Raw genomic sequence first — 12,878 nt, 5'->3', positions numbered from 1 at the left:
AGGCTTAACATATGAAGTGTTTAGCTTCCTTTTGAGTTTCACGTATCAATAGACTGCTCCATATAAAAATGAAAACAAATGACCATACCCAAATAACATTTACATCAAGTGCATAATAGAATATTATGATAATTTTCTTTTTTGGATAATATCTGCAAAAGAGAACCTAAGAACACTGTACAACTTTAAGCTATTCAGTTTGTATCTTCAAGCGCAGTTCAATTAATCACTATTTGTATCAACTCTGTTAGGTGCTTCCTGGGGTCATTCCTAAAATTAAAGGGAATGTTTGCATCTGCAAGCATGACATGAACCCTTCAATCACCATATTCATTGAGTACCAAATTAGTCCCCAAGTTCGTTGTGAGCCTTTTCCAATCCTAAAATAGAAGTGTGAAATATTCTGCTTCTTAAAATCATGTATAAAAGTTTCAGTTTCAAATTCATAATTTCTATTCTATTTGAAATAAAAATTGAATTAGGCCGATAAACGGCCCGATAAGAGCTAAACCGATACCAATCCGCTCGATATCTTATCAGGTGGCTAGCGGATTAACACATTTAAAGTCGATAACCGATAAGCCAAACCGTTAAGAGTAAATAACCGCCCAATCTGCCCGATAAGCAGCCCTAATGTTACCCAATATCTCTAAGAATTTAAAAGTTAAATCACATTATCCATGAGGGTCTTGAAAACTTCAAATTAAATATCATCTTAAGAGTGACAACTTTAAAGCTACATTATATTTTCTAAAGGTATAACTTACGCTAAATCTTGTTATCTATGAAGGTCTTAAAACTAAGTCTCATTATCCATGAGGGTCCTGAAAATTTCAAATTGAATCTCATCCTAAGAATGAAAATTTCAAAGCCAACTTATATTTCCTCAAGGTAGAGCTTATGCTAGATCTTGTTACCCATTAATGCTTTGAATTTTAACTAAATCCCATTGTCCAGTAGGGTCTTGAGAACTTCAAGTTAAATCCCATTATCCAGGCGGGTCATGAGAACTTCAAGTTAAATCCCATTATCCAAGCTGGTCCTAATGGCCGGACCTGTCTGGTACATCCTTTCCTTACGGAGGGTTCCTCCGAAACAACCGAGATTTCCTGCCCCTGTTTCAATCAAAAAAAACTTTATCCGTTTAAAAAAATGTGGTGGTTAGTTTATGGTATTCTTGCTGAAGGTGACCTTTCCATTTTCGTGCTTTGTTCTAACTGGCTACTTTGAACTGGCCAAGAATTGTTTGACTTTCTGACTGAATCTCAACCTCAGGATCCTGAATGACCCGAGTGCTCTACGCTCAACCCGCTATTTTACATTTCTGTCCTTCCAATTTGAACCTTTGTATCTTCGACAAAATTCACAAACCACTCGACCGGTTGAACTTCCATTAACACCTTATTTTTCACTTTTGCATCATGCTATTTCTGGTATGCTTTGGCCGCACTTTGCTTTGTGCAATTTGGAAGTTGGTAGTAAGCTTTGAAATCTTTTCTTTCTTGTTTAAACAAGGTTGTCATTGGAAAATCCTTAGAGAAATAAACCCCAAAAAATGAAATGCAATGACTTTGAGGGTACAGAAATAAAAAAGAGAACTTGAAACAAGATGACTGTTTGAGGGAGAAAAGGAAAAGAAACTTATCTGAGTGAGGCAACTGGCACCAATGATCATGACATACATTTCGGATTAATCAACCCAACCCGTTCAGCCAATAACCTTTCAGTTGTCATACTTTATGCCTCGGGATCTTCATAACCCAATCTCTTCCCCAAGTCACTGACCTTGTTCGGCTTGCGGTGCCCTGAAGGGTTTTTATCAACAAACCTCTCTCATTTGTTCAACTCTCAACTCACTGTCATCTTACGGTGCCCGTGAAGGTTTTCACCAATAAGACTCTCTCATTTTGACTTCTCTTATCTTTCTGTTGCCCTAGGGTGCCCGTGAGGGTTTTCACCAATATGACTCTCTCATTTATTCACTTTCCTTTGTTTAGCACAGAGTGTTGCCCCTGGTGCGAATCATACCTCTGTCTCGCTTGACTTGACATTCTCAAATATTGATCGGAAGGTCTTTCTTTGGACCGTAATGTGGGTTTTTGGATGGGGTTAGAAAGAAAGGATAAAGGCTCAAAACAACTCGAGTGGGTTCGTAATTACAACTTTTGGAATCAGATCTTTTAAATAACCACAACTTCTGCCCTAGTTTCTTTGCCTGGGGGCTTTTGAATTTTTATTTGGATGGGACCGAACCGTGAGGCTACCTACTTATCCTTAAAAGGAATCAGGTCGAACATAGTTCATGTCATAGGAATTGTTTTGTTGTTGTTACTTTTCTCTTTTCTCTTTTTTTTTTTTGCTTTTCTTCTTTTTTTCTTATTTTTCTTCTCTTTTCATTCTTTTCTTTCGTCGCGCCCCATTTTCCGCTCCCAACGGAAGTTTAAACAAGCAGCCCTTCTGTAAGTCAAAAAGTGCGGACCGCGGTGAAATTCCGCGGCCGCGCCAGGTGAGCATTGTAGGTCCCAGGGTACTTTTTATAAATAGAAGGTCCTGAGACCTTTTACCCTTTTCGATCTTTGACTTCTCAAGCATAATTTTTACCGTTCATCTAAGCCCTAATCCGCACAATCACCAAATTAGAAGTCCATTCTCATCACTCATTACACAACTGGTAATTTCACTTCATAATTGTTCATAAATTTGTACTTGTCTTTCTTTTAATTATTAGTTTTTATTTCTTCTCCCTCTTTTCTTTTAATTTTAACTGGGGCTCATGAGTTTTATTATTTGATGCTACAATTAGTTAGGGTTAATGGTGTTGATACCCAATTTTTTCCTCATATATTTTAAATATGCATATATATATTTTTAAATAGTGCACATGCATTATTATTAGATTTACAAACACGCCCAAGCGTTTTTATAATTTTTCTATAATTTTAAAGGCTTTAAATCCATTTATTTATTATACAAATACCCAATAACTATCCCTCATATTATTTTTATGATGATTTAATTATCTAAATTTATCATTTAAGCCCATATAGTGCTTAAATATTTTAATTGTATTTTTTATAATTACATTTGCATTTTAAAGCTATAATTGCATATTTTGCAATAATAGCCCACATATATGCATAATTATATTATCTGTATAGAAAATACTTTTTATATTTTTATAATATTAATTAATTATTTTAAATTATTTTCATGCACAAATGATATTTTTTATTATTAATTAATTATTTTTATAAATTCTTTTACTGATTTAATTGAGTATTTAAAATCTAGCTCCTTCTAATTAATTTTGGACCTAGCCCAATTATATACACCAGCCCAATACCTAATTACCCCTACCCAATTAAACCACCCAACCTAGAAACCCCTTAAATTAGGACCGTTGATCTCTAAGATCAACGGTCCACATTACATCCGCCTTTTTTAACTTAACCAAACCCAACCCTAATCCCCATTATCCCATCTCCGCCGCCCCTAAACGCTCTCATCTCCCTCCCTGTCAAACCCTAAAGCCTTCGTCTCACCCAAACACCCCAAGAATCCCTGTGATAATGGGATTCTCCCATTACTCCCTTACCATTCTAGGGTTCTTCCCTTATTTGGCACCCGATTCTGGAATAACTTAGGTACTTGCCTAAATATGGCAAGTACCCTGCTTTGGTTTCGTCTAAATCCGTGTTTGCCCTTTGAATCTGGACAATCTCAGGTCCAAGCACGTTATGTATAATAATTCTCTCATATCTCTCTTGATTCGCTAAGCCCTAAAGGTTTGGGTTTTAGATCCTCTCTAATTTGGACCAAATCTGGTTCAAACTCTATCTTTTAAACATTTTCTTCGTCTATATTTGCTTTGTTATTTATAGATCTGTTGATTTTTTACCGATTCTATGATTTGCTTAAATCTAGGGTTTCAAACCCTTTCTTTTACTCGAATTAAAACTGATTCAATTATGAGTTTCCTTTAATAAACTCTTATACATGTTTATTTGGTACGAATCTGTGTTATTCTCTTTTATTCTAGTTGATTTGGTGCTTCACCCAAAATTAGGGTTCAATGTCTTTCTAGATCTAAAATGATTTTTTAAATTTTTTCAAGTATATTTTCCCTTTAATGTTTCTGTATATCTATTCTGTGCATCTTTATTATAGTTTTCGTTTGGTTATTTACGTTGATTTTACTTACCCTTAAATCTAGGATTTTTTATTCTTCAAAATCGAATAAAATATGGTTCAAACCTTAATTATTTCCGCCTATATGTCTTCGTGCATTTTTATTAAAGCTCTTTTGTATTTCTGCCTATTTGTACTCACATTAAATTTAGGGTTTTCGTTATTTAATTATCTTTCCTTTAATGTTTCTTCTATCTACCTCTCTGCATCTTTAACTTTTGCCGTTAACTGTTGACTGATTTTACTTACCCCAAAATTAGGGTTCTTGAAATCTTTACTGAGATTTTAGTCTTTCCTTTCTTGTATGATACTGATATTTTCTTATTTTGATCAATTTTCTTGTTCTCATTATTTTTTTACCTTATTTGATCGGGTACTTGACTATTGATTGATTCTGTACTTAATCTAAATAGTACCTGCCTGATTTTATGCTATTATGTTCTGTTAATTGATTGAAGCCGACCTTGAACTAATTTTACTTCTATTTTCATTCCTTATTTGTCTATGATTGACCTATTACTTTATTTGTTTATTTCATTGAGTACTCTTTAAACCCCTTCCTCACTCCCTCTAGACAAGACTCGAACTCTCTGATTCTCACAAAACAAACTTAATCCCTCATTTGCTCTCTTGTTCTGATTTATGTGCTAAGTGCCTCTTGATTTTGGCCGGCTAAAAGCCAAGGCTAAAATTATTCTGAAACCTCATTGTTGTGGTATACTTACTTGCTTTCTCACTTAATTGGTATGCCTTAACCTGTGCAAATTCCATTATCTATGCTTTGCTTGACTAACATGTTTCAATTCTCAGCATGATTTTATCCTTCACATGATTGTGTGATTCCATTTAGTAACACTGTTAACCTAGAACTAATTGGTTTCGAATAATGTGAATCTTCTCATGAGTTAGCCTAAGGTTTAGCTTGTTTCATGTATTACTTTTTAATCCTCTACCTGTTCTGAACTTTGCACTATAAACATGTAATCAATTAGCTTGTTACTTAATTCACATGTCTTGTTTGTTTAACTCAAATATTTCTGCCTAATTGCTGATGTGATTAAACCATGACTGTTTTGAATACTAGCATGAGTCTTAGCTTAATCGGATTTCAACCTGTTTGAACTATATGTTGAACATAAACCTTGTTTGCCTACAACTCTGTGTTCTAAACTTTCCTTCTTCTGAAATTGAAATGTTTTAAAACCTGCCCTTTATTCCTTTTTATGTATTGGTTTTCAAAACCTCTACTCAGTCCCTTAGGTTCTCAACCACCCTAGTGTGAGCACTGCCCAGGGTCCTTGAGACTCATTTGAACTCTGACACGCTTAGAGGCTGGTCTTCCAATCTTTTATGAACTCTTTTTTGAATGTGTGGTTCTGGTGTGAGCATTGCCCGGGATCCCTGTGGCTCTTTGGTAACTTTGACACACTGGAAGCCTGGTTTTAATATGATGTGATGAATCATTGCTATGTTCCAAAGCTGTCATGTGGGAAGGCCTGGTTCCCAGGTTCATTTGGGCCTATGAAAGGCTCCCTATAGTGTACTAATACCATTATGTAATTCATTCGGGTATTCTGGTCTGTAATAACTATATAATAATAGATTTGGGGATATTTAGTAAAGCTGGGGGTTTTTCCTTATATCTTTTGTTAAAACTGGGTAGAAATCCTGCCTATAGGATTTAATTATGTTGATTGAACTGTGTGAGTACTATACTATGTTTAGAAATCCTGCCTATATGACTCTTATGATCATCTTGATTCTGTATTTTATATGTGCAAACTAGAGATCCTGCTTATAGGTCTTTCATTCAATTCTGTACATTAGAAATCCTGCTCATAGGGTCTACACATGTTTTCAACAAATGTGCATTAGCAATCATGCCTGTAGGATCTTGTTGTTTGAATTAACTGTCCTTCCTGGCAATTTGTTTCATTTCTGCCCGTACACAGCTAATAGATATCATGCCTATAAGATTAAAAAATCAGTTTCAAACCTAGATATCATGCCTATAGGACTAAAGTCAATTTCAAATTTTAGAAATCATGCCTAGAAGGTTTAAGTTAATTCAACAATTAGAAAGCATGCCTATAGGAAATAAAAAATCTTTTTTTCGAGTTAAAATCAGTGCTACACCCAGAAACCATATCTTTAGGTCTGTAATTAATAAGCCCGTAGAAATCATGCCTATAGGATTCTATTAATCGATTTTGATTTCAATCGCTATTGACAATCACTTAGCCAATTATTTGTAGGACTTAATAATGATTCTGGGTTTATAATTGTGACATATTACTGCCTGAAGTGCCCAGATTCATGCTGAATCAAACTAGTAGGCAAACAAATAGGTCTTAATACTGGCCTTAATAAAACTGCGTTTATACTCTATTTTTCTCACGTAGATATCCTGCCTATAGGATTCCAAAGTTAATAAAGTTTGTTGATTCAATTCGTGCTTTTGTTGCCTATGTGTGGAGGTCAATGTGAGCCCATACTTGTTCTTTATTTGAAAGTCCTACTTGTTTTGTTTGTCGCCTATATTTCACATTTTAAGTAATATAGATTGGTCTAGAATTATCCTAAATAGAGGTCCTAATACCTCCAGGGCCATAGGTAAGGGACGGGTGATGCACACATAGGGAATGAGATAGAAACTACTAGAATGCTTAAGTAACAACATGGAGATAGTAATTGGGTAGTAAGGAGATGATAGTCTGTACGCTAATGCTATGAGTAATACCTCGACATTGAGGGAGTTATAAAGTATTGCATGGAATAATCCTATAGGCTAAAAAACTTAGGACCATCCCCTATACCCCTGTTTAATATAAATTGAATATTGTATTTGTCCAAATTGTTATCCCTCCCGTTGGACTAATTTGCTTAAATTAAGTTCGGTTGGGACCCACCGTTATGGTCCTCGAAGAGTTCCTAACACCTTCTCTTCAAGATAATTTCGAGCCCTTACCCGATCTCTAGTGATGTAAACTGGTTTTATGAGTTATTTGCTCTAAGTACCCTAACGCACCTTAATCCATTAGGTGGCAAATCTTTCAAATCCAATTCCCTACCCTCTTAGAAAAGAGTTATCCTAGAAATATCGAAACTCGATTTCGCGAGAAAAAGGGAGCGCGACAAATGGGTTAGTGATTAGTGATGCCTGGTAGAGATTAGAAAATGTTCATAATACCCGTTAATGCCTAGAAAAAAAGTGAAACCCTAGGATTGCCCCGTTTTGATTTTCGCGGTTAGCTTTCATGTGCAAATTTTGAGCTTGGAAAGTTTTGAATATCGCGGTAAGCGGTGGAGAATTCCGCTAACAGCGGCCAGCTTTATGCTACCCCATTTCATTTTTCACGGTCAGCGGTACCTATGTTCAGAGAAGTACAAAAAATAGGTCCGCGAACAGCGGTGCAACTTACGCGGCCGCGCCCAACATTCCACGCTCAGCGGGTCTGTAGAATCAGAGGATGGTTAGTTTGATCCCCATGCCTCCGCGACCGCGGCCCATTTTATGCTCTCAGCGGTATTCATTCTGTGGCCACCCTTCTTTATCCGTTATTAGCGGTTCTGAGAGTTTTACAACACTGTCAATTGTTAATCTACTTTTCTTCACTGCTTCTTTTAGCACCAGTACTAACAATCTTTCATTGATTATGTATGCAGACAATGGTTAAATCTAGTGGTGGCAGTGAGAAACAAAAAAGGAAAGCAGAGTCCTCCCGGGATAGGGGACGAGGACTAATAAAGTTACCCATAGTAGTGCGACAATCCATTAGGAAAATACGGAAAGATATCAGAGCTGCAAACAGAGCTACATCCCACTCCGAGAGGAGCGATTATGTTCCCTCCCGGGAGGCCTCAGAGGGTGATTCTATGCCCACTCATGTACCAGACTTCCCAAGGAGATTTCGACTGAGAGACATTCCTACACCTATAGTTTCTCCTGCTTCTTCTGAGTCATCTGATGGCTCAGTGGAGAGTAGTGAGTCCTCAGCATCAACCTCTCCTACAACCTCTCCACATAGACCAAAGCCCATTGATGTAGATGTTGAGACACCGGATGATGGGAGAGGGGGTGATACCCAAACTGGAGGTTTGGAAAGGACAAGAAACCCGGTAGTGTGGCAACAGAGGTTTGTCAATGAGCTCGCATATCACAAATTCAGAGAGTGGTGGCCTCAAAAATCACTCATACATGAGCGTCAATTCATAAAGCGGGATCTTATGCCCCACAACCCCAATGTGAAGCAGCACTTCTGTGAAAGAGTGATATGGGAGTACTTCACTAAAACGGTGATGGATACTAATAAGCACCTAGTCAAGAAATTTTATGCCAATGTCGTCCACATCAAAAAGGACACATTTGTGACTAAGGTACGGAACCTGAAGATCAAGTTTGATGGAAAGACTCTGAATGAATATGTTGGTTTCAATGATGAAGATGAGTCATTGTACTTAGAGAAGTTAGCTATGGATAAGGTGGCCCACCCGTGGTTGGCATCAATACATACTCTCCCGGATACTACTCCAGCTTGGTTGGCAGCAGGGGTCCCTATCTATAGGAACACCCCAAACTTCGAGGCAAAGGGTTGGGAGACATTTATGTGCAACAGATTAGACCCCAATACTCATGATAGTGACATACCAGTTTCTCGAGTGATTATAGTGGCAGCTATCATGGCGGGGTACCCGATCAATGTCGGGAATATCATATCCAGGGTGATCACCAAAGTGGTAAGGATGAGAGATCATATCCCTTTCCGAACTTCCTTACCATGTACTTGGAGGATCAGAAGGTTGAGAAAAGGGAATTCGATACCAAGGTGAAACCCAAGAGGCTCTTCTCATGGTACAACCTTCCAGGTCCAAGCAACCCTAAATCCAGGGCAAAACTACTACTTCTACTAGCCAATCTGAAGAGCCAGCAGTGATGGTCACTAATTCCTCCCACTGCCATACCATATTCTCCCCTCAGACCATCTACTTCCATGCCTTCCTCAGTGCCTTCCTCGTCAGCATACCCTTTGACAGAACATAGGTTGAACCAGACTCTCTCCAACATCAACAACTGGATGGAGGCAGCAACATCAAAGTTATTTGTACTATCCAGCTCAGTGGCAGCCCAGTTAGTTCCCGCACAGCCCTAGGTGCCAGCTTCAGTGGAGGAATCTCTCAAGGAGCTTCTGGACAACCAGAAGAAGCTCATAGACAACCAGAAGCTCATCATGGATGCTCTGGCAGTTCAAGAAAAATCAAGTAAGGAGCTGAGCAAGCAGACGAAGAAGTTGAAAAAGACTCGGGCCTCAAAGGAGTCAGTGAAGTTATTGAGAGGAGAGGTAGAAAAGATGAAATCAGTTGGTGACATACCATTAGAGCTTTTATTAGAGGACCCAATTCCAGCAGCTCAGACAGAGCAGGTACTAGAGCAAGAGGTTGATGGAGAGCCTAGGAGGAGGAGACCGATTCCCTAGGCTGATGACTTGGAGATTGAGCTGGAGGACCCTGAGGGAGGTGCCTCAGGCCAACCACAGGATCCCGAGGGAGGTGATCCAGGGACCCATCCACAGGACCCCACGCAGACAGAGGACCCATAGGGAGTTTTCTTTACTCTCTAACCCCTATTTGATTTTATTTTTGCTATTAGCATTGAGGGCAATGCTAGTTTTTATTTCGGGGGTGGTCCTATTTTGATGATTTAATAATTAGATTGTAATTATGATACCGATTTTTTCTTAATTGTTATTTTACACTTTTGGTATGTATATAACTTTACCATTTATTTTTCACTTTTCGTTATTTTTCAATTTCGACATGTATATAAAGTTATTTTTCCATATATATATATATATATATTCATTTCCTCTTATGTATATTCGTCTCAATCCCCTATTGTACATATTCAGTTTACTTTCCGTATTTTACTTCATAATTTCTTTTGCAATTTTCTTTAATAGCATAGCTTCTTATTTCATTTAGTAGTTTTTTTTCAGTTCGTAGCTTCTTATTTTTACAAATTTTAGTAATCGATAAGCATTTGATTTTTTTAATGCCGCGGTTCTTTCCAAAGGTGGAGTTTGTATTAACCGGGTGGCTCTTTCCGATGATGGATGGCATGACAACCTTCTTAAGGGTTTGAGTAAGTTCTCTTTTCATTTTTGGGTAAATAGTAGCTAGTGAACAATAGTGTCTCAGGCAAAGCTTCATTTGGCCTAACACATTTACCTTTGACCTTATGGTTAAAAACAAACTAATGTGTAAAGGATGGTGATAGTTGTGACCTTTAGACTCTTGTGTTGACTAAACAATCATCGAGTGGTTTTTATTTGTGTTGCTCAAATCTTAGCTAAGGTTGTTGTGGGCCCTCGACTCTTTCTCTTTAGCAATCCAATAGCTTGTGAGGTGAGGTTTTGATTTGCAATTCCAAGTCCCGTGCCAATAAGTCTAGAACTTGCCCTAAATGTTTGTCTAGGCAAAATCCTAAGTGTAGCTCGACTTGAGAAGTGATTATAGGCTCTCCTTGGTCCAAATTGAGATTTGAAAACATCTATAGCCCACCAAAAATGATATCCCTAGTCAACCCCGTTGAACCATAGACCTTGTTCTTTCAAAAATCATGATACAAGCCTTTATCCGTTCTAAAATGATCCTCTCTTGGCACCTGATCATTCCTTAGCACAAATTGGCAAAACTATAAGTTTGGGGGAAGAGACGAGCAATGCAAAAGTGATAAAAGGTACAAAAGGAAGAAAAGAGAAGGCAAAAGAAAAAGAAAGAAAAGCCAAAAAGTCAAAAGAAAGTGAACAATGTAGAAGAAATGAAGGGATTCAATAAAAGCAAAGATGAAAGGCTTGGAAAAACTAGAAAGGAGAAAAAGGATTGACATGAACAAAAAAGAGTGACAGTGTGTCTCTTTATCCCCTATGGAAGAAGTAAATGACACAAAGAGTCAAGAAAATGTCAGTCAAAATGATGAAAATGGAGTGCTTAAGGAAATATGAAACCTTCATAGACCAATATATCCTACCTTGAACCAAAAGACTTCATTACATTCCCGCAAAAGCCCTATATGATCTTGAGTTGAGTGAGCTTACATTAGTGGTGACTCACATAAGAGGCAAGCTTATGGTACTTAGAGCCAAACTTGTGACCTTCCTTTGAGAGAGATGAGTGTGTTTTACACAATCCTCGTTCTGAGTGATAAAACCTAAAAGTGAGGTTTGCATATGGAGAGTCGAGGAGTATGAGTTTGGGTTCCACAATGACCAATGTAGTAGAAAGAGTTTCCTTGATGAGATGAGCCAACTCTTGATGCTTTTGTGTCGCACTAAAGCCATGGTGCTAAAAAGGATGTGTATTGTTAATAATGCATTTGAGTTGAGGGTAATTGTTAGTCCCAATTGATGCTTGATGAGGTTACTTTAGGACAGCTGAAATTTTCCTTTCTTTTATCTTGAGGAGGTGGGAATTACTTTGTTTGCTTGAGGACAAGAAAAAACTTAAGTTTGGGGGAGTTAATAACTAGGGATTCTAACCTATTTTATACTTTTTTTTGCTTAGGTTTTGGATTAAAAGTGTGTACAAGTACTCCCGAAAGCTAACTTATTGTGCTTGTTTGCATTGTTTGGTCAAAAAGGGACAAGAAAGTCATAACCAGCTCATAAAGGAGTGAAACCTGCACAAGTTCAAAGCCGAGTCAAAGGCGCTGACAACGAATAAATAGAAGCGAATGTGGAGGGTTCATCGCTGAGGCGGTCTTAACTACACTCTCAGCGGTAGTAAGGTTCAGAGAGTCATTTTTGAGCTTAACAGTCACTGCTGCCCACGATGAAATTGCACAACAGGGGTATCATCTGACCCGACCGCAGTCCAATTCTTGCCCTCAGCGGAATTAAGAATTAGAGGACTATAGTTTGGAGCTCAAATTGAAAGGCATGGTTCGTGAAAATATTTCGCGGCCACGGTTGAAGGAGTGCTGAGGCGAGTGATTTTTCGCTCCCAATGGACTCAAATTCAGATTTAGCTCAAAAGAGAAGAACCGCGGTCCGCGCTTACTTTTGCGTGGCCTCGGAAGTCCTAGCGCTGATACGACCTATTTTTTGCTGTCAGCGGATCCTCCGTAAGGGCAATTTTGTCCGAATAATTTAGCTGTGTATAAATAGTTCTTTTTTAGATTATTAGGGTATCTGTTGTTTTGTGGAGCACGTGAACAATTACTTTTTTCTTTTTTGAGTAATTTTAGAACACCTTTAGCAATTAATCTTAGATTTTACTCTTGTAATTACTTTTTATGGCTTATATTTCATCTCCATCTTTAATTTATTCTTTGATTATGAGTAGTTAAACCCATTAGCTAGGGTTGTGACCCAACCCTAGTGTGGGTATTTAATGAGTCTTCAATTTTAGGTCTTAAATGTTTATGGGTTAATGATATTTAGCTTGATTCATGCTTTAATTGGTGAATTGGTGGTTGCAAATACTGATTTGTGCCTTTTTGACTTGGGTTGTTCTTGAGAAAGAGAGACTAAGTCTAGGGAATTCAGGCTAATAAGGAATTGGGGTGCATTCAATAGATTGATAGCCCCAATTAAAGGGTTAAACCTGGAGATGGTAATACCCGACTTGAGCCAATTTTGTTTGCATTGTTTAAACACCCAATTGGGCTTGAGAAAGCCAATTAGGGCAAAGTT

Source organism: Nicotiana tabacum, chromosome 5 (assembly GCF_000715075.1).
Source record: "Nicotiana tabacum cultivar K326 chromosome 5, ASM71507v2, whole genome shotgun sequence".
Taxonomy (NCBI): Eukaryota; Viridiplantae; Streptophyta; class Magnoliopsida; order Solanales; family Solanaceae; genus Nicotiana; species Nicotiana tabacum.
Note: the sequence above shows the minus strand (reverse complement) of the source record.